The 23,240-nt window shown below is 40.0% G+C and overlaps 1 protein-coding gene across 3 annotated transcripts in view; it reads left to right on the forward strand.

Moving 5' to 3' along the window:
- The window catches only part of TMEM98 (transmembrane protein 98), a 411,952-nt gene that overhangs the window by 211,453 nt on the left and 177,259 nt on the right, over positions 1 to 23,240 (forward strand). The gene's annotated exons all lie outside the window — the stretch shown is intronic.

Consider the following 23,240-nt stretch of genomic DNA (forward strand, 5'->3'; position numbering starts at 1 on the left):
AAGATGACCAGACTCCTCAATATCCAAAGTTATTAACACTTCTTTTAACAAAGAACGAATATACTCAATCTTAAAAAGATAAGATGATTTATCAGTGTCAATGTCTGAAGTAGGATCCTCTGAACCAGAGAGATCCTCATCAAAGGAGGATATATCAGTATGTTGTCGGTCATTACAAATTTCATCTGTATTATGAGAAGTTTTAAAAGACATTTTACATTTATTTGAAGGCGGTATAGCAGCCATAGCCTTCTGTATTGCATCAGCAATATAATTTTTCATATCAACAGGGATATCATGTACTTTAGATGTTGAAGGAACAACAGATACTGTAGTAGCACTAATAGAAACCTTCTCTGCATTTAAAAGCTTATCATGACAACTGTTACATACTACAGCTGGAGATATAATCTCCACTAGCTTACAACAGATACACTTAGCTTTGGTAGAACTGTGTTTAGGCAGCATGGTTCCTATAGCAGCTTCTGAGACAGGATCAGATTGAGACATCTTGTAAAATGTAAAAAAAAAAGAAAAATAACATTAAACAGAAATATCTTATTTCCACACATAGCAGTTTCAGGAATGGGAAAAAATGCAAGTGCTAAATTTGGCAAAAAAAAGCAAATAGCATAGCCCTCTGAACTTAAAGAAGGCAAGTAGCATATAGGAAGTAAGGTAAAATAAAACTAATTTTTTTTGGACTCGCGTCATAACACAATTTTGCGTCAAACAACCTAGCGTCAACTAAGATGCAGGAAATTATGAACTTGCGTCATCACACAGGAAATTATGAACTTGTGTCATAACCGATGCACATTCGTGCCCAAAAAAACAAGTCAAATTGAAAAAAGACTATACCCCAGGTAAGATAAACTTCCTAAACATGATTCCCATAATGAAACTGCTGGACTGCAAAGGGAAATACACATAGACCTGACTCATGGCAAATATAAGTAAAATACATATATTCAAAACTTTACATTAATACATAAAGCGCCAAACAATAGCTGAGAGTGTCTTAAAATAATGATACATACTTACCGAAAAACACCCATCCACATATAGCAGATAGCCAAACCAGTACTGAATGCTATCAGCAGAGGTAATGGTATATAAGAGTATATCGTCGATTTAAAAAAGGGAGGTAGGAGATGAATCCCTATGACTGATAACAGAGAACCCTTGAAAAGATTTCCCGTGAGGAAAACCATAAAATCAATAGGCGATACTCTCTTCACATCCCTCTGACAAACACTGTACTCTGAAAGGAATTGGGCTTCAGAATGCTTAGAAGCGCTTATCATAGAACAAATCATAGAAATCAAGCACAAACTTACTTCACCACCTCCATAGGAGGCAAAGTTTGTAAAACTGAATTGTGGGTGTGGTGAGGGGTGTATTTATAGACTTTTTGAGGTTTGGGAAACTTTGCCCCTCCTGGTAGTATTGTATATCCCATACGTCACTAGCTCATGGATTCTTGCCAATTACATGAAAGAAAAGCATTTATCATTATACATACACATCTATCTCTGGAAAAAAAGAGAGACCATTGCAAAAGTATTAGTTTCTATGGTTTAACTATTTATAGTTGTGTGTTTGAGTAAAATGAACATTTTTGTTTTATTCTATAAACTACTGGCAACATTTCTTCCAAATAAAATATTGTCATTTAGAGCATTTATTTGCAGAAAATAACAACTGGTCAAAATAACAGAAATATGCACTATTTATAAACCTTGAATAATGCAAAGAAAACAAGTTCATATTCATTTATAAACAAAATACTAATGTTTTAACTTAGCAATAGTTTATAAATCAATATTTGGTTAAAAAAAAAATTATCAACAAAAAAATAAAATCTGAGAGTTTAAAATTTCTAACCAAGTACTCCAATTCTCTGAAGTATGCAACATTTTCAAAAAATAGCTACATTTATATGGTGATGATACACTGAAGCATGTAATAGAAAAGGGTATTGATTTTGTCTACTCCAGAAGTCTGACTTTGGGTAACTTGCTTTCACCCAGTATGCTACCAAGAACCAATAAACAAAGTTCTTGGCTTGAAGTAGCAGGTAAATATAGATATGGTAAGACATGGTGCAAGTCCTGAACCTCTATGAAACAAGGTGATAATTTTACTTCTTACCCCACAGGAGAGAACTTTACGACTAAGGGTTGCATAAACTGTTCCACTGCATTTGTGATCTATCTAAAAGAGTGCACACAACATAAACAATATATAGGTCTTACTACCAGAAATATCCGAAAAAGGATAAGAGAGCACTTAGGTTACATCACAAATGAAGTCCGTTGTTCAGCACGGTCACATGATCTAATTGATTTTCATCATAAGAATGTGGACACCTTTAAATGGAATGCCATTGAAGTTGTTTATTTGCCACGTAGAGGAGGGAGGGACTTTATTTTATTCTAATCCACCTATTTATAGTTAGTAATGAGATTATCAATACCACTGTTTGATTATACACATCATAGCCAAATTTGGTTTCAGCAGGCTTAGAGTTAATTGTTTTTGAATCTTTTAATTGATCAATAAGGTATAGATCTGCCTTATAAAGCACGCCTTGTCCTTGAAGGATTAAGATCTATGATTACAGCTACTACGTCCGAAACGCGTAAGATCATGTTTTTATGACTCACCTTCTGTTGAAGTTTTAATATGAATAAAAAATATGGAATTTTTAACCTTGGATGCAGCGATCCATACTCCTTTTTCTGACTTTTTCGACCTGGCTGTGTGGAGCATTGTCCTGCTAGAAAAAACAATCCTCAGGTTGGCCATGACAGGAAAAAAAATGTATTGTTAAGGTGCATAAAAAAAATCTTAAAAATATTCTTCACCAAAACCGTAAAATTTGTATGTAAATTACACAAGAATAAATCATATTAAATATGCATAGAGTAAATCTTAATTTAAGTACACAAGATGTGCAAAAAACACAAAGGAATTCATAGTTATAAGTACAAAATGCAAAGCATAATTGTTTTCTCCAACATTGGTGTGTCCGGTCCACGGCGTCATCCATAATTGTGGGAATATTCTCTTCCCCAACAGGAAATGGCAAAGAGCACAGCAAAAGCTGTCCATATAGTCCCTCCTAGGCTCCGCCCACCCCATTCATTCTCTTTGCCGTTGCACAGGCAACATCTCCACGGAGATGGTGAAGAGTATGTGGTGTTTAGTTGTAGTTTTTTATTCTATCAAGAGTTTGTTATTTTAAAATAGTGCTGGTATGTACTATTTACTCTGAAACAGAAAAGGATGAAGAGTTCTGTTTGTGAGAGGAATATGATTTTAGCAGCAGTAACTAAAATCGTTTGCTGTTTCCACATAGGACTGTTGAGATGAGATAACTTCAGTTGGGGGAAACAGCAGACTTCTCTGCTTAAGGTATGACTAGCCATATTTCTAACAAGACTGTGTAATGCTGGAAGGCTGTCATTTTTCCCCTCATGGGGACCGGTAAGCCATTTTCTTAGTCTCAAACAGAATAAAGGGCTTAATATGGGCTATAAAACTGGTAGACACTTTTATGGGCTAGATCGATTGCTTTATTTGGGCATTTTATACAGCTTGAGGTTAAAATTCACACTTTATAACTTTGGGGAAGTTATTTTCACGGCAGGCACTGGCTTAGACACCTTCCCAGTCAGGAAGGGCCTTCTTTGTAGTAGGCAGAGCCTCATTTTCGCGCCATTACTACGCAGTTACTTTTGAGAGCAGGACATGCAGCTGCATGTGTATGGGTCTGGAAGTAGTTGAAAAGGTCCCTAGAAGGCTTCATTTGGTATCGTATACCCCCCTGGGTTTGGTAAAGTCGCAGCAAAGGCTGTAGCTGGGACTGTAGAGGGGTTAAAACTATAAACGGCTCCGGTTTTGTCATTTTAAGGGTTAAAGGTCTGAAATTTGGGGTGCAATGCTTTGAGTGCATTAAGACAATGTGGTGAAAATTTGGTTAAGATTGAACAATTCCTTCATAGTTTTTCACATATTTAGTAAAAAAGTGTGCCCTGTTTAAAATTTAAAGAGACAGTAACATTTTTATTTTAAAACGGTTTTTTACTTTATTGACAAGTTTAAGCCTGTTTAACATGTCTGTGCCTTCAGATAAACTATGTTCTGTATGTATGGAAGCCAATGTGTCTCCCCCTTCAAAATTGTGTGATAATTGTGCCATAGCATCCAAACAAAGTAAGGACAGTACTGCCACAGATAGTAATGTTGCCCAAGATGATTCATCAGATGAAGGGAGTAGACATAGTTCTACATCATCTCCTTCTGTGTCTATACCAGTTATGCCCGCGCAGGCGACCCCTAGTACTTCTAGCGTGCCAATGCTTGTTACTATGCAACAATTGACGGCAGTAATGGATAACTCCATAGCAAATATTTTATCCAAAATGCCTGCATTTCAGAGAAAGCGCGATTGCTCTGTTTTTAAACACTGTAGAGCAGGAGGGCGCTGATGATAATTACTCTGTCATACCCTCACACCAATCTGAAGTGGCCATGAGGGAGGTTTGTCAGATGGGGAAATTTCTGATTCAGGTAGAATTTCTCAACAGGCAGAACCTGATGTTGTGACATTTAAATTTAAATTAGAGCATCTTCGCGCACTGCTTAAGGAGGTGCTATCTACTCTGGATGATTGTGACAACCTGGTCATTCCAGAAAAATTGTGCAAGATGGACAAGTTCCTAGAGGTTCCGGTGCACCCCGACGCTTTTCCTATACCCAAGCGGGTGGCGGACATAGTGAATAAGGAGTGGGAAAAGCCCGGTATACCCTTTGTCCCCCCTCCTATATTTAAGAAATTATTTCCTATGGTCGACCCCAGAAAGGACTTATGGCAGACAGTCCCTAAGGTCGAGGGGGCAGTTTCTACACTAGCCAAGCGCACTACTATTCCTATCGAGGATAATTGTGCTTTCAAAGATCCTATGGATAAAAAATTGGAGGGTTTGCTTAAAAAGATTTTTGTACAGCAAGGTTACCTCCTGCAACCTATTTCGTGCATTATTCCTGTCACTACAGCAGTGTGGTTCTGGTTCGAGGAACTAGAAAAGTCGCTCAGTAGAGAGACTCCGTATGAGGAGGTTATGGACAGAATTCACGCACTTAAGTTAAATAATTCCTTTATTTTAGATGCCGCTTTGCAGTTAGCTAGATTAGCGGCAAAAAATTCAGGGTTTGCAATTGTGGCGCGCAGAGCGCTCTGGCTAAAGTCTTGGTCAGCGGATGTATCTTCCAAGACAAAATTGCTTAATATCCCTTTCAAGGGCAAAACCCTTTTCTCCAACATTGGTGTGTCCGGTCCACGGCGTCATCCTTACTTGTGGGAATATCTCTTCCCCAACAGGAAATGGCAAAGAGTCCCAGCAAAGCTGGCCATATAGTCCCTCCTAGGCTCCGCCCACCCCAGTCATTCTCTTTGCCGTTGCACAGGCAACATCTCCACGGAGATGGTTAAGAGTATGTGGTGTTTAGTTGTAGTTTTTTATTCTACTATCAAGAGTTTGTTATTTTAAAATAGTGCTGGTATGTACTATTTACTCTGAAACAGAAAGAGATGAAGAATTCTGTTTGTGAGAGGAAGATGATTTTAGCAGACAGTAACTAAAATCCTTTGCTGTTTCCACATAGGACTGTTGAGATGAAGTAACTTCATTTGGGGGAAACAGTTAGCAGACTTTTCTGCTTAAGGTATGACTAGCCATATTTCTAACAAGACTGTGTAATGCTGGAAGGCTGTCATTTCCCCTCATGGGGACCGGTAAGCCATTTTCTTAGTCTCAAGCAGAATAAAGGGCTTAATATGGGCTATAAAACTGGTAGACACTTTTATGGGCAAAATCGATTGCTTTATTTGGGCATTTTATACATGTTTATGCTGGTATTTCACATTTATAAACTTGGGGAACGTTTTTTAACGTCAGGCACTATGTTAGACACCTTTTCCAGTCAGGAAGGGCCTTCCCAGTTGTAGGTTGAGCCTCATTTTCGCGCCATTACTGCGCAGTTGTTTTTGAGAGCAAGACATGCAGATGCATGTGTGAGGACCTGAAAATAGTTGGAAAAGTTCCTAGAAGGCGTCATTTGGTATCGTATTCCCCTCTGGGTTTGGTAGAGTCACAGCAGAGACTGTAGCTGGGACTGTAGAGGGGTTAAAACTGTAACCGGCTCCGGTTTCGTTATTTTAAGGGTTAAAGCTCTGAAAATTGGCGTGCAATACTTTTAATGCTTTAAGACACTGTGGTGAACAATTCCTTCATATTTTTTCACATATTCAGTAATAAAGTGTGCTCTGTTTAAAATTTAAAGAGACAGTAACGGTTTTGATTTAAAACGTTTTTTTGTGTTTTGCTGACAAGTTTAAGCCTGTTTAACATGTTTGTGCCTTCAGATAAGCTATGTTCTATATGTATTAAAGTCAATGTGTCTCCCCCTTCTAAATTATGTGATAATTGTGCTAAAGCGTCCAAACAAAGTAAGGACAGTACTGTCACAGATAATGAAGTTGCCCAAGATGATTCATCAGATGAAGGGAGTAGACATGGTTCTACATCATCTCCTTCTGTGTCTACACCAGTTTTGCCCACGCAGGAGGCACCTAGTACTTCTAGCGCGCCAATGCTTATTACCATGCAACAATTGACGGCTGTAATGGATAACTCCATAGCAAATATTTTATCCAAAATGCCTGCATATCAGAGAAAGCGCGAACACTGAAGAGCAGGAAGGCGCTGATGATAATTGTTCTGTCATACCCTCACACCAATCTGAAGGGGCCATGAGGGAGGTTTTGTCAGACGGGGAAATTTCAGATTCAGGAAAAATTTCCCAACAGGCTGAACCTGATGTTGTGACATTTAAATTTAAATTAGAACATCTCCGCGCACTGCTTAAGGAGGTATTATCTACTCTGGATGATTGTGACAAACTGGTCATTCCAGAAAAATTATGCAAGATGGACAAGTTCCTAGAGGTTCCGGTGCACCCCGACGCTTTTCCTATACCCAAGCGGGTGGCGGACATAGTGAATAAGGAATGGGAGAAGCCCGGCATACCTTTTGTTCCCCCTCCTATATTTAAGAAATTATTTCCTATGGTCGACCCCAGAAAGGACTTATGGCAGACAGTCCCTAAGGTCGAGGGGGCAGTTTCTACTCTAAACAAGCGCACTACTATTCCTATCGAGGATAATTGTGCTTTCAAAGATCCTATGGATAAAAAATTGGAGGGTTTGCTTAAAAAGATTTTTATACAGCAAGGTTACCTTCTTCAACCCATTTCGTGCATTGTTCCTGTCACTACAGCAGCGTGGTTCTGGTTCGAGGAACTAGAAAAGTCGCTCAGTAGAGAGACTCCAGATGAGGAGGTTATGGACAGAGTTCACGCACTTAAGTTGGCTAACTCTTTTATTTTAGATGCCGCTTTGCAAATAGCTAGATTAGCGGCGAAAAATTCAGGGTTTGCAATTGTGGCGCGCAGAGCGCTTTGGCTAAAGTCTTGGTCAGCGGATGTATCATCCAAGACAAAATTGCTTAATATCCCCTTCAAGGGTAAAACTCTCTTCGGGCCAGAATTGAAAGAGATTATCTCAGACATCACTGGGGGAAAGGGCCACGCCCTCCAACAAGATAGGCCTTTCAAAGCCAAGAATAAGTCTAATTTTTGTTCCTTTCGTAATTTCAGGAACGGACCGGGCTCTAATTCTGCATCCTCTAAACAAGAGGGTAATACCTCACAGACCAAACCAGCCTGGAAACCTATGCAAGGCTGGAACAAGGGTAAGCAGGCCAAGAAGCCTGCCGCTGCTAACAAAACAGCATGAAGGAGTAGCCCCCGATCCGGGACCGGATCTAGTGGGGGGCAGACTCTCTCTCTTTGCTCAGGCTTGGGCAAGAGATGTTCAGGATCCCTGGACGCTAGAAATAGTTTCTCAGGGTTATCTTCTGGAATTCAAGGAACTACCCCCAAGGGGAAGGTTCCACATGTCTCACTTATCCTCAAACCAAATAAAGAGACAGGCATTCTTACATTGTGTAGAAGACCTGTTAAAGATGGGAGTGATACACCCAGTTCCAATGGCGGAACAAGGAATGGGATTTTACTCAAATCTGTTTGTGGTTCCCAAAAAAGAGGGAACTTTCAGACCAATCCTGGATCTAAAGATCCTAAACAAATTTCTCAGAGTACCATCGTTCAAGATGGAAACCATTCGAACGATTCTACCCACAATTCAGGAAGGTCAATTTATGACTACCGTGGATCTAAAGGATGCGTATCTACATATCCCTATCCACAAGGAACATCATCAGTTCCTAAGGTTCGCTTTTCTGGACAAACATTACCAGTTTGTGGCCCTCCCATTCGGGTTAGCCACTGCTCCAAGGATTTTCACAAAGGTACTCAGATCCCTTCTAGCGGTTCTAAGACAAAGGGGCATTGCAGTAGTACCGTACTTGGACGACATTCTAGTACAAGCGTCGTCTCTTTCAAAGGCAAAGGCTCACTCAGACATCGTTCTGGCCTTTCTCAGATCTCACGGATGGAAGGTGAACATAGAAAAAAGTTCCCTGTCCCCGTCGACAAGAGTTCCCTTCTTGGGAACAATAATAGATTCCTTAGAAATGAGGATTTTCTTGACAGATGTCAGAAAGTCAAAACTTCTAAACGCTTCTCAAGTTCTTCATTCTATTCCTCGTCCTTCCGTAGCTCAGTGCATGGAAGTAGAAGGATTGATGGTTGCAGCAATGGACATAGTTCCTTTTGCGCGAATTCATCTAAGACCATTACAACTGTGCATGCTGAAACAGTGGAATGGGGATTATACAGACTTGTCTCCAGTGATTCAAGTAGATCAGAAGACCAGAGACTCACTCCGTTGGTGGCTAACCCAGGATCACCTATCCCAGGGAATGAGCTTCCGCAGTCCAGAGTGGGTCATCGTCACGACCGACGCCAGCCTAGTGGGCTGGGGCGCGGTCTGGGAATCCCTGAAAGCTTAGGGACTGTGGTCTCGGGAAGAGTCTCTTCTCCCAATAAACATTCTGGAACTAAGAGCGATAGTCAATGCTCTCCAGGCTTGGCCTCAGCTAGCAAAGGCCAGATTCATAAGATTCCAATCAGACAACATGACGACTGTTGCGTATCTCAATCATCAGGGGGGAACAAGGAGTTCCCTGGCGATGAAAGAAGTGACCAAAATAATACAATGGGCGGAGAATCACTCCTGCCACCTATCTGCGATCCACATTCCAGGTGTGGAAAACTGGGAAGCGGATTATTTGAGTCGTCAGACATTCCATCCGGGGAGTGGGAACTCCACCCGGAGATCTTTGCCCAGTTGACGCAACTATGGGGCATTCCAGATATGGATCTGATGGCGTCCCGTCAGAACTTCAAGGTTCCTTGCTACGGGTCCAGATCCAGGGATCCCAAGGTGACTCTAGTGGATGCACTAGTAGCGCCTTGGACCTTCAACCTAGCTTATGTGTTTCCACCGTTTCCTCTCATTCCCAGGCTGGTAGCCAGGATCAAACAGGAGAGGGCCTCGGTGATTTTGATAGCTCCTGTGTGGCCACGCAGGACTTGGTATGCAGACCTGGTGAATATGTCATCGGTTCTACCATGGAAGCTACCTTTGAGACAGGACCTTCTTGTTCAGGGTCCATTCGAACATCCAAATCTGGTCTCCCTCCAGCTGACGGCTTGGAGATTGAACGCTTGATTCTATCAAAGCGTGGGTTTTCAGATTCAGTGATAGATACTCTGGTTCAAGCCAGAAAACCGGTAACTAGAAAGATTTACCATAAAATATGGAAAAGATATATCTGCTGGTGTGAATCCAAGGGATTCCCATGGAATAAGATAACGATTCCTAGGATTCTTTCCTTTCTACAAGAAGGTTTGGATAAAGGATTATCTGCAAGTTCTCTAAAGGGACAGATTTCTGCTTTATCTGTCCTACTGCACAAACGACTGGCAGTTGTGCCAGATGTTCAAGCATTTGTTCAGGCTTTGGTTCGGATCAAGTCTGTTTACAGACCTTTGACTCCTCCCTGGAGTTTAAATCTAGTTCTTTCAGTTCTTCAAGGGGTTCCGTTTGAACCTTTACATTCCATAGATATTAAGTTGTTATCTTGGAAAGTTTTGTTTTTAGTTGCTATTTCTTCTGCTAGAAGAGTTTCTGAGTTATCTGCTCTACAATGTACTCCACCCTATCTGGTGTTACATTCAGATAAGGTTGTTTTGTGTACTAAGCCTGGTTTTCTACCAAAGGTTGTTTCCAACAAAAATATTAATCAGGAGATAGTTGTACCTTCTTTGTGTCCGAATCCAGTTTCAAAGAAGGAACGTTTGCTACACAATTTAGATGTAGTCCGTGCTCTAAAATTCTACTTAGAAGCTACGAAAGACATCAGACAAACTTCTTCTCTGTTTGTCGTCTATTCTGGTAAAAGGAGAGGTCAAAAAGCAACTTCTACCTCTCTTTCTTTTTGGCTTAAAAGCATCATCTGATTGGCTTATGAGACTGCCGGACGGCAGCCTCCTGAAAGAATCACAGCTCACTCCACTAGGGCTGTAGCTTCCACATGGGCCTTCAAGAACGAGGCTTCTGTTGATCAGATATGTAAGGCAGCGACTTTGTCTTCACTGCACACTTGTGCCAAATTTTACAAATTTGATACTTTTGCTTCTTCGGAGGCTATTTTTGGGAGAAAGGTTTTGCAAGCCGTGGTGCCTTCCGTTTAGGTGACCTGATTTGCTCCCTCCCTTCATCTGTGTCCTAAAGCTTTGGTATTGGTTCCCACAAGTAAGGATGACGCCGTGGACCGGACACACCAATGTTGGAGAAAACAGAATTTATGCTTACCTGATAAATTACTTTCTCCAACGGTGTGTCCGGTCCACGGCCCGCCCTGGTTTTTTAATCAGGTCCGATGAATTATTTTCTCTAACTACAGTCACCACGACACCATATGGTTTCTCCTATTTTTTCCTCCTGTCCGTTGGTCGAATGACTGGGGTGGGCGGAGCCTAGGAGGGACTATATGGCCAGCTTTGCTGGGACTCTTTGCCATTTCCTGTTGGGGAAGAGATATTCCCACAAGTAAGGATGACGCCGTGGACCGGACACACCGTTGGAGAAAGTAATTTATCAGGTAAGCATAAATTCTGTTTTTGGGCCAGAATTGAAAGAGATTATCTCAGACATCACTGGGGGTAAGGGCCATGCCCTCCCACAAGATAGGCCTTTCAAGGCCAAGAATAAGTCTAATTTTCGTTCCTTTCGCAATTTCAGGAACGGACCGGCCTCCAACTCTGCAGCCTCTAGACAAGAGGGCAATGCTTCACAAACCAAACCAGCTTGGAAACCGATGCAAGGCTGGAACAAGGGTAAGCAGGCCAAGAAGCCTGCTGCTGATACCAAAACATCATGAAGGAGTAGCCCCCGATCCGGGACCGGATCTAGTAGGGGGCAGACTCTCTCTCTTCACTCAGGCTTGGGCAAGAGATGTTCAGGATCCCTGGGCACTAGAAATAGTTTCTCAGGGTTATCTTCTGGAATTCAAGGAACTACCCCCAAGGGGAAGGTTCCACATGTCTCACTTATCTTCAAAACAAATAAAGAGACAGGCATTCTTACATTGTGTAGAAGACCTGTTAAAAATGGGAGTGATACACCCAGTTCCAACTGTGGAACAAGGACTGGGGTTTTACTCAAATCTGTTTGTAGTTCCCAAAAAAGAGGGAACCTTCAGACCAATTCTGGATTTAAAGATTCTAAACAAATTTCTAAGAGTGCCATCGTTCAAAATGGAAACTATTCGAACGATCTTACCTATCATCCGTGTCCTAAAGCTTTGGTATTGGTTCCCACAAGTTATGGATGACGCCGTGGACCGGACACACCAATGTTGGAGAAAACAGAATTTATGCTTACCTGTTTTTTCGTAAAATTGGCTGCACATGGGCATAGATTCAATTTTCTCTCAAATCCCAGCGTAATTCTATAAGCATTTTCACACTACAATTCTGACTCTCGCCAGTTAAAAGGTGGCCAGTTTTCACAAAAATACTCAAAATACTAATTATTCTGAAAGGCATACCTAAGCATATGATATGATGGTACAGTGAAAACAGCGTAATCCGATTTGTATTAAAGGGATAGTAAAGTCCAAATAAAAATTTCATGATTCAGATAGGGCAATTTATACAACTTACTAATTTACTTTTATCATCAAATTTGCTTTGAGCTAAACCTAGGTAGGCTCATATGCTAATTTCTAAGCCCTTGAAGGCCGCCTCTCATCTGAATGCATTTGACAGCTTTTCACAGCTAGAGGGTGTTAGTTCACGTGTTTCATATAGATAACACTGTGCTCACGCACGTGAAGTTATTTAGGAGTCAGCACTAATTGTCTGTCAAAAGATCTGAGATAAGGTGGCAGTCAGCAGAAGCTTAGATACAAGGTAATAACAGAAGTAAAAAGTATATTGCTATAACAGTGTTGGTTATGCAAAACTGGGGAGTGGTAAATAAATATCTTTCTAAACAACATTTTTGGTGTTTACTATCCCTTTAAGTGTAAAAATCAAGTTTTAAAACACGCTTGTTTTCACCTTTGTACTTCACCCTCCAATGCAAACGTTTACCTAGCAGAGAGTGCTCAAAAGGGACAGCCCCTTTTTTATAGCATTCCATGAAGGTTGCCCCGGCAACCACATCTTGACTACTGAACTTTATTGACTCGGCCCCTTAGTGTGTTCTGGTGTCTAACAAGGAAATGCCCCCATATTAATTACAATGGGGCAAGAGACCCCTGATTTGAAAGAGTAGAGGACTCTTTCATGAGGGGTTGCATACTTAAGACTATTAAAAACAATAGAATTGCATAATCTACAAATACATAAATAAAAAGGAAGTACAATTGCAATTACTTTGAATTTTAAATAGGAAGATTTTTGTCAAGCAAATTTCCAATTTAATAACATTTTCCCTCTCCCTGTATCATATAACAGCCATAAGAAGTCCATTGAGAGGTGTATCTGGCAGAGGGCCATATAATATACTCATCATAGCAATGGATCAAAAGCCGCCTTGTTTTAAGTTGTTTCATTTTGTTAGAGCTGCCAAGTGATTGTCTTAGTAACAAACATTGCAGCAACTGCTAGTCTTATTATTGAGTCACTGAAGTTAGGGCTCACATTTCCTTGTTTCTTTTATAGCAGGTATCCAAAATGGGAAACAGTGTTAAAATATATGGAATTTTGTGAAATAATGTATAGGATGCATATGGTGCTTTTATTTTTTCTTAAAGGTACAGTCTAGTCAAAATGAAACAATAACAATTCTGGATTAGACTGTCCCTTTAAGTTAATTTGGACAGGGGTAGAAGCATGCATACATAGTCAGTACTCCACAAAATCAGATGTGTAGTTTTAAAATGTATGTGAAATGTGGAACCAAAACACGTATGTTTTAAATATTTAACACACAATGACTTCCATGCTGTTTACTGTGTATGTCTTTCAAAAATGACATAAACACATTTATTGCATTATATATGATGGTGTCATATGTCAGTAAACTAGTACAAGCGATCTTCTGAAAAACATAATTTATGTAAGAACTTACCTGATAAATTCATTTCTTTCATATTAGCAAGAGTCCATGAGCTAGTGACGTATGGGATATACATTCCTACCAGGAGGGGCAAAGTTTCCCAAACCTCAAAATGCCTATAAATACACCCCTCACCACACCCACAAATCAGTTTAACGCATAGCCAAGAAGTGGGGTGATAACAAAAAAGTGCGAAAGCATTAAAAATAAGGAATTGGAATAATTGTGCTTTATACAAAAAACATAATTTATGTAAGAACTTACCTGATAAATTCATTTCTTTCATATTAGCAAGAGTCCATGAGCTAGTGACGTATGGGATATACATTCCTACCAGGAGGGGCAAAGTTTCCCAAACCTCAAAATGCCTATAAATACACCCCTCACCACACCCACAATTCAGTTTAACGAATAGCCAAGAAGTGGGGTGATAAAAAAGTGCGAAAGCATATAAAATAAGGAATTGGAATAATTGTGCTTTATACAAAAATCATAACCACCACAAAAAAGGGTGGGCCTCATGGACTCTTGCTAATATGAAAGAAATGAATTTATCAGGTAAGTTCTTACATAAATTATGTTTTCTTTCATGTAATTAGCAAGAGTCCATGAGCTAGTGACGTATGGGATAATGATTACCCAAGATGTGGATCTTTCCACGCAAGAGTCACTAGAGAGGGAGGGATAAAATAAACACAGCCAATTCCTGCTGAAAATAATCCACACCCAAAATAAAGTTTAATGAAAAACATAAGCAGAAGATTCAAACTGAAACCGCTGCCTGAAGTACTTTTCTACCAAAAACTGCTTCAGAAGAAGAAAATACATCAAAATGGTAGAATTTAGTAAAAGTATGCAAAGAGGACCAAGTTGCTGCTTTGCAAATCTGATCAATCGAAGCTTCATTCCTAAACGCCCAGGAAGTAGAAACTGACCTAGTAGAATGAGCTGTAATCCTTTGAGGCGGAGTTTTACCCGACTCAACATAGGCAAGATGAATTAAAGATTTCAACCAAGATGCCAAAGAAATGGCAGAAGCTTTCTGGCCTTTTCTAGAACCGGAAAAGATAACAAATAAACTAGAAGTCTTTCGGAAAGACTTAGAAGCTTCAACATAATATTTCAAAGCTCTAACAACATCCAAAGAATGTAACGATTTCTCCTTAGAATTCTTAGGATTAGGACATAATGAAGGAACCACAATTTCTCTACTAATGTTGTTGGAATTCACAACTTTAGGTAAAAATTCAAAAGAAGTTCGCAACACTGCCTTATCCTGATGACAAATCAGAAAAGGAGACTCACAAGAAAGAGCAGATAATTCAGAAACTCTTCTGGCAGAAGAGATTGCCAAAAGGAACAAAACTTTCCAAGAAAGTAATTTAATGTCCAATGAATGCATAGGTTCAAACGGAGGAGCTTGAAGAGCCCCTAGAACCAAATTCAAACTCCAAGGAGGAGAAATTGACTTAATGACAGGTTTTATACGAACCAAAGCTTGTACAAAACAATGAATATCAGGAAGATTAGCAATCTTTCTGTGAAAAAGAACAGAAAGAGCAGAGATTTGTCCTTTCAAGGAACTTGCGGACAAACCTTTATCTAAACCATCCTGAAGAAACTGTAAAATTCTTGGAATTCTAAAAGAATGCCAAGAAAAATGATGAGAAAGACACCAAGAAATATAAGTCTTCCAGACTCTATAATATATCTCTCTGGATACAGATTTACGAGCCTGTAACATAGTATTAATCACAGAGTCAGAGAAACCTCTTTGACTAAGAATCAAGCGTTCAATCTCCATACCTTTAAATTTAAGGATTTGAGATCCTGATGGAAAAAAGGACCTTGTGACAGAAGGTCTGGTCGTAGCGGAAGAGTCCACGGATGGCAAGAGGCCATCCGGACAAGATCCGCATACCAAAACCTGTGAGGCCATGCCGGAGCTACCAGCAGAACAAACGAGCATTCCTTCAGAATCTTGGAGATTACTCTTGGAAGAAGAACTAGAGGCGGAAAGATATAGGCAGGATGATACTTCCAAGGAAGTGACAATGCATCCACTGCTTCCGCTTGAGGATCCCTGGATCTGGACAGATACCTGGGAAGTTTCTTGTTTAGATGAGAGGCCATCAGATCTATTTCTGGAAGTCCCCACATTTGAACAATCTGAAGAAATACCTCTGGGTGAAGAGACCATTCACCCGGATGTAACGTTTGGCGACTGAGATAATCCGCTTCCCAATTGTCTATACCTGGGATATGAACCGCAGAGATTAGACAGGAGCTGGATTCCGCCCAAACCAGAATTCGAGATACTTCTTTCATAGCCAGAGGACTGTGAGTCCCTCCTTGATGATTGATGTATGCCACAGTTGTGACATTGTCTGTCTGAAAACAAATGAACGATTCTCTCTTCAGAAGAGGCCAAGACTGAAGAGCTCTGAAAATTGCACGGAGTTCCAAAATATTGATCGGTAATCTCACCTCCTGAGATTCCCAAACTCCTTGTGCCGTCAGAGATCCCCACACAGCTCCCCAACCTGTGAGACTTGCATCTGTTGAAATTACAGTCCAGGTCGGAAGCACAAAAGAAGCCCCCTGAATTAAACGATGGTGATCTGTCCACCACGTTAGAGAGTGTCGTACAATCGGTTTTAAAGATATTAATTGAGATATCTTTGTGTAATCCCTGAACCATTGATTCAGCATACAGAGCTGAAGAGGTCGCATGTGAAAACGAGCAAAGGGGATTGCGTCCGATGCAGCAGTCATAAGACCTAGAATTTCCATGCATAAGGCTACCGAAGGGAATGATTGTGACTGAAGGTTTCGACAAGCTGAAATCAATTTTAGACGTCTCTTGTCTGTTAAAGACAGAGTCATGGACACTGAATCTATCTGGAAACCCAGAAAAGTTACCCTTGTCTGAGGAATCAATTAACTTTTTGGTAAATTGATCCTCCAACCATGATCTTGAAGAAACAACACAAGTCGATTCGTATGAGATTCTGCTAAATGTAAAGACTGAGCAAGTACCAAGATATCACCCAAATAAGGAAATACCACAATACCCTGTTCTCTGATTACAGACAGAAGGGCACCGAGAACTTTTGTAAAAATTCTTGGAGCTGTAGCTAGGCCAAACGGCAGAGCCACAAACTGGTAATGCTTGTCCAGAAAAGAGAATCTCAGGAACTGATAATGATCTGGATGAATCGGAATATGCAGATAAGCATCCTGTAAATCTATTGTGGACATATAATGCCCTTGCTGAACAAAAGGCAAGATAGTCCTTACAGTTACCATTTTGAACATTGGTATCCTTACATAACAATTCAATATTTTTAGATCCAGAACTGGTCTGAAGGAATTCTCCTTCTTTTGTACAATGAAGAGATTTGAATAAAACCCCATCCCCTGTTCCAGAACTGGAACTGGCATAATTACTCCAGCCAACTCTAGATCTGAAACACAATTCAGAAATGCTTGAGCTTTCACTGGATTTACTGGGACACGGGAAAGAAAAAATCTCTTTGCAGGAGGTCTCATCTTGAAACCAATTCTGTACCCTTCTGAAACAATGTTCTGAATCCAAAGATTGTGAACAGAATTGATCCAAATTTCTTTGAAAAAACGTAACCTGCCCCCTACCAGCTGAGCTGGAATGAGGGCCGCACCTTCATGTGGACTTAGAAGCAGGCTTTGCCTTTCTAGAAGGCTTGGATTTATTCCAGACTGGAGATGGTTTCCAAACTGAAACTGCTCCTGAGGATGAAGGATCAGGCTTTTGTTCTTTGTTGAAACGAAAGGAACGAAAACGATTATTAGCCCTGTTTTTACCCTTAGATTTTTTATCCTGTGGTAAAAAAGTTCCTTTCCCACCAGTAACAGTTGAGATAATGGAATCCAACTGAGAACCAAATAATTTGTTACCCTGGAAAGAAATGGAAAGTAGAGTTGATTTAGAAGCCATATCAGCATTCCAAGTTTTAAGCCATAAAGCTCTTCTAGCTAAAATAGCTAGAGACATAAACCTGACATCAACTCTGATAATATCAAAAATGGCATCACAGATAAAATTATTAGCATGCTGAAGAAGAATAATAATATTATGAGAATCATGATCTGTTACTTGTTGCGCTAAAGTCTCCAACCAAAAAGTTGAAGCTGCAGCAACATCAGCCAAAGATATAGCAGGTCTAAGAAGATTACCTGAACACAGATAAGCTTTTCTTAGAAAGGATTCAATTTTCCTATCTAAAGGATCTTTAAACGAAGTACCATCTGACGTAAGAATAGTAGTACGTTTAGCAAGGGTAGAAATAGCCCCATCAACTTTAGGGATTTTGTCCCAAAATTCTAATCTGTCAGACGGCACAGGATATAATTGCTTAAAACGTTTAGAAGGAGTAAATGAATTACCCAATTTATCCCATTCTCTGGAAATTACTTCAGAAATAGCATTAGGAACAGGAAAAACTTCTGGAATAACCACAGGAGATTTAAACACCTTATCTAAACGTTTAGAATTAGTATCAAGAGGACCGGAATCCTCTATTTCTAAAGCAATTAGTACTTCTTTAAGTAAAGAACGAATAAATTCCATTTTAAATAAATATGAAGATTTATCAGCATCAATCTCTGAGACAGAATCCTCTGAACCAGAAGAGTCATCAGAATCAGAATGATGATGTTCATTTAAAAATTCATCTGTAGAGAGAGAAGTTTTAAAAGATTTTTTATGTTTCCTAGAAGGAGAAATAACAGACATAGCCTTCTTGATGGATTCAGAAACAAAATCTCTTATGTTATCAGGAACATTCTGCACCTTAGATGTTGAGGGAACTGCAACAGGCAATGGTACATTACTAAAGGAAATATTATCTGCTTTAACAAGTTTGTCATGACAATTAATACAAAGAACAGCCGGAGGAATAGCTACCAAAAGTTTACAGCAGATACACTTAGCTTTGGTAGTTCCAGCACTAGACAGCGATTTTCCTGAAGTATCTTCTGACTCAGATGCAACGTGAGACATCTTGCAATATGTAAGAGAAAAAACAACATATAAAGCAAAATTGATCAAATTCCTTAAATGACAGTTTCAGGAATGGGAAAAAATGCCAATAAACAAGCTTCTAGTAACCAGAAGCAAAGAAAAAAATCAGACTGAAATAATGTGGAGACAAAAGCGACGCCCATATTTTTTGGCGCCAAAATGCTTGTTGGCGCCAAAAATGACGCCACATCCGGAACGCCGACATTTTTGGCGCAAAAGGACGTCAAAAAATGACGCAACTTCCGGCGACACGTATGACGCCGGAAACAGAAAAGATTTATTTGCGCCAGAAAAGTCTGCGCCAAAAATGACGCAATAAAATGAAGCATTTTCAGCCCCCGCGAGCCTAACAGCCCACAGGGAAAAAAAGTCAAATTTTTAAGGTAAGAAAAAATGATTGATTCAAATGCATTATCCCAAATATGAAACTGACTGTCTGAAAATAAGGAATGTTGAACATTCTGAGTCAAGGCAAATAAATGTTTGAATACATATATTTAGAACTTTATAAATAAAGTGCCCAACCATAGCTTAGAGTGTCACAGAAAATAAGATTTACTTACCCCAGGACACTCATCTACACATTTGTAGAAAGCCAAACCAGTACTGAAATGAAAATCAGCAGAGGTAATGGTATATAAATAAGAGTATATCGTCGATCTGAAAAGGGAGGTAAGAGATGAATCTCTACGACCGATAACAGAGAACCTATGAAATAGACCCCGTAGAAGGAGATCACTGCATTCAAATAGGCAATACTCTCCTCACATCCCTCTGACATTCACTGCACGCTGAGAGGAAAACCGGGCTCCAACTTGCTGCGGAGCGCATATCAACGTAGAATCTAGCACAAACTTACTTCACCACCTCCATAGGAGGCAAACTTTGTAAAACTGAATTGTGGGTGTGGTGAGGGGTGTATTTATAGGCATTTTGAGGTTTGGGAAACTTTGCCCCTCCTGGTAGGAATGTATATCCCATACGTCACTAGCTCATGGACTCTTGCTAATTACATGAAAGAAAAATCATAACCACCACAAAAAGGGAGGGCCTCATGGACTCTTGCTAATATGAAAGAAATGAATTTATCAGGTAAGTTCTTACATAAATTATGTTTTCTTTCATGTAATTAGCAAGAGTCCATGAGCTAGTGACGTATGGGATAATGACTACCCAAGATGTGGATCTTCCACGCAAGAGTCACTAGAGAGGGAGGGATAAAATAAAGACAGCCAATTCCGCTGAAAATAATCCACACCCAAAATAAAGTTTAAATCTTATAATGAAAAAAACTGAAATTATAAGCAGAAGAATCAAACTGAAACAGCTGCCTGAAGTACTTTTCTACCAAAAACTGCTTCAGAAGAAGAAAACACATCAAAATGGTAGAATTTAGTAAAAGTATGCAAAAAAGACCAAGTTGCTGCTTTGCAAATCTGATCAACCGAAGCTTCATTCCTAAACGCCCAGGAAGTAGAAACTGACCTAGTAGAATGAGCTGTAATCCTTTGAGGCGGAGTTTTACCCGACTCGACATAAGCATGATGAATTAAAGATTTCAACCAAGATGCCAAAGAAATGGCAGAGGCCTTCTGACCTTTCCTAGAACCGGAAAAGATAACAAATGACTAGAAGTCTTTCGGAAAGTCGTAGCTTCAACATAATATTTCAAAGCTCTAACTACATCCAAAGAATGCAATGATCTCTCCTTAGAATTCTTAGGATTAGGACATAATGAAGGAACCACAATTTCTCTACTAATGTTGTTAGAATTCACAACCTTAGGTAAAAATTTAAAAGAAGTTCGCAACACCGCCTTATCCTGATGAAAAATCAGAAAAGGAGACTCACAAGAAAGAGCAGATAATTCAGAAACTCTTCTAGCAGAAGAGATGGCCAAAAGAAACAAAACTTTCCAAGAAAGTAATTTAATGTCCAATGAATGCATAGGTACAAACGGAGGAGCTTGAAGAGCCCCCAGAACCAAATTCAAACTCCAAGGAGGAGAAACTGACTTAATAACAGGTTTTATACGAACCAAAGCTTGTACAAAACAACGAATATCAGGAAGACTAGCAATCTTTCTGTGAAAAAGAACAGAAAGAGCAGAGATTTGTCCTTTCAAGGAACTTGCAGACAAACCTTTATCCAAACCATCCTGAAGAAACTGTAAAATTCTCGGAATTCTAAAAGAATGCCAGGAAAAATGATGAGAAAGACACCAAGAAATATAAGTCTTCCAGACTCGATAATATATCTTCCTAGACACAGATTTACGAGCCTGTAACATAGTATTAATTACGGAGTCAGAGAAACCTCTATGACTGAGAATCAAGCTTTCAATCTCCATACCTTTAAATTTAAGGATTTGAGATCCTGATGGAAAAAAGGACCTTGCGACAGAAGGTCTGGTCTTAACGGAAGAGTCCACGGTTGGCAAGAGGCCATCCTGACAAGATCCGCATACCAAAACCTGTGAGGCCATACTGGAGCCACCAGCAGAACAAACGAGCATTCCTTCAGAATCTTGGAGATTACTCTTGGAAGAACTAGAGGTGGAAAGATATAGGCAGGATGATACTTCCAAGGAAGTGACAATGCATCCACTGCTTCCGCTTGAGGATCCCTGGATCTGGACAGATACCTGGGAAGTTTCTTGTTTAGATGAGAGGCCATCAGATCTATTTCTGGAAGTCCCCACATTTGAACAATCTGAAGAAATACCTCTGGGTGAAGAGACCATTCGCCCGGATGTAACGTTTGGCGACTGAGATAATCCGCTTCCCAATTGTCTATACCTGGGATATGAACCGCAGAAACTAGACAGGAGCTGGATTCCGCCCATACCAGTATTCAAGATACTTCTTTCATAGCCAGAGGACTGTGAGTCCCTCCTTGATGATTGATGTATGCCACAGTTGTGACATTGTCTGTCTGAAAACAAATGAATGATTCTCTCTTTAGAAGAGGCCATGACTGAAGAGCTCTGAAAATTGCACGGAGTTCCAAAATATTGATTGGTAATCTCACCTCCTGAGATTCCCAAACCCCTTGTGCTGTCAGAGACCCCCAAACAGCTCCCCAACCTGTCAGACTTGCATCTGTTGAAATTACAGTCCAGGTCGGAAGAACAAAAGAAGCCCCCTGAACTAAACGATGGTGATCTGTCCACCACGTCAGAGAGTGTTGTACAATCGGTTTTGAAGATATTAATTGAGATATCTTTGTGTAATCCCTGCACCACTGGTTCAGCATACAGAGCTGAAGAGGTCGTATGTGAAAACGAGCAAAGGGGATCGCGTCCGATGCAGCAGTAATAAGACCTAGAATTTCCATGCATAAGGCTACCGAAGGGAATGATTGTGATTGAAGGTTTCGACAAGCTGAGATCAATTTTAGACATCTCTTTTCTGTCAGAGACAGAGTCATGGACGCTGAATCTATCTGGAAACCTAAAAAGGTTACCCTTGTCTGAGGAATCAATTAACTTTTCGGTAAATTGATCCTCCAACCATGATCTTGAAGAAACAACACAAGTCGATTCGTATGAGATTCTGCTAAATGTGAAGACTGAGCAAGTACCAAGATATCGTCCAAATAAGGAAATACCACAATACCCTGTTCTCTGATTACAGACAGAAGGGCACCGAGAACCTTTGTAAAAATTCTTGGAGCTGTTGCTAGGCCAAAAGGCAGAGCCACAAACTGGTAATGCTTGTCTAGGAAAGAGAATCTCAGAAACTGATAGTGATCTGGATGAATCGGAATATGCAGATATGCATCCTGTAAATCTATTGCGGACATATAATGCCCTTTCTGAACAAAAGGCAGAATAGTCCTTATAGTTACCATTTTGAATGTTGGTATCCTTACATAACGATTCAATATTTTTAGATCCAGAACTGGTCTGAAGGAATTCTCCTTCTTTGGTACAATGAAGAGATTTGAATAAAATCCCATCCCCTGTTCCAGAACTGGAACTGGCATAATTACTCCAGCCAACTCTAGATCTGAAACACATTTTAGAAATGCTTGAGCCTTCGCTGGATTTACTGGGACACGGGAAAGAAAAAATCTCTTTGCAGGAGGCCTTATCTTGAAGCCAATTCTGTACCCTTCTGAAACAATGTTTTGAATCCAAAGATTGTGAATTGAATTGATCCAAATTTCTTTGAAAAATTGTAATCTGCCCCCTACCAGCTGAGCTGGAATGAGGGCCGCTCCTTCATGTGGACTTGGGAGCTGGCTTTGGTTTTCTAAAAGGCTTGGATTTATTCCAGACTGGAGATGGTTTCCAAACTGATACCGCTCCTGTGGGTGAAGGATCAGGCTTTTGTTCCTTATTATGACGAAAGGAACGAAAACGATTATTAGACCTAAATTTACCTTTAGATTTTTTATCCTGTGGTAAAAAAGTTCCTTTCCCTCCAGTAACAGTTGAGATAATAGAATCCAACTGAGAACCAAATAATTTATTACCCTGGAAAGAAAGGGAAAGCAAAGTTGACTTAGAAG

The sequence above is a fragment of the Bombina bombina genome, chromosome 1 (genome assembly GCF_027579735.1).
Source record: "Bombina bombina isolate aBomBom1 chromosome 1, aBomBom1.pri, whole genome shotgun sequence".
In the NCBI taxonomy this organism is placed as follows: Eukaryota; Metazoa; Chordata; class Amphibia; order Anura; family Bombinatoridae; genus Bombina; species Bombina bombina.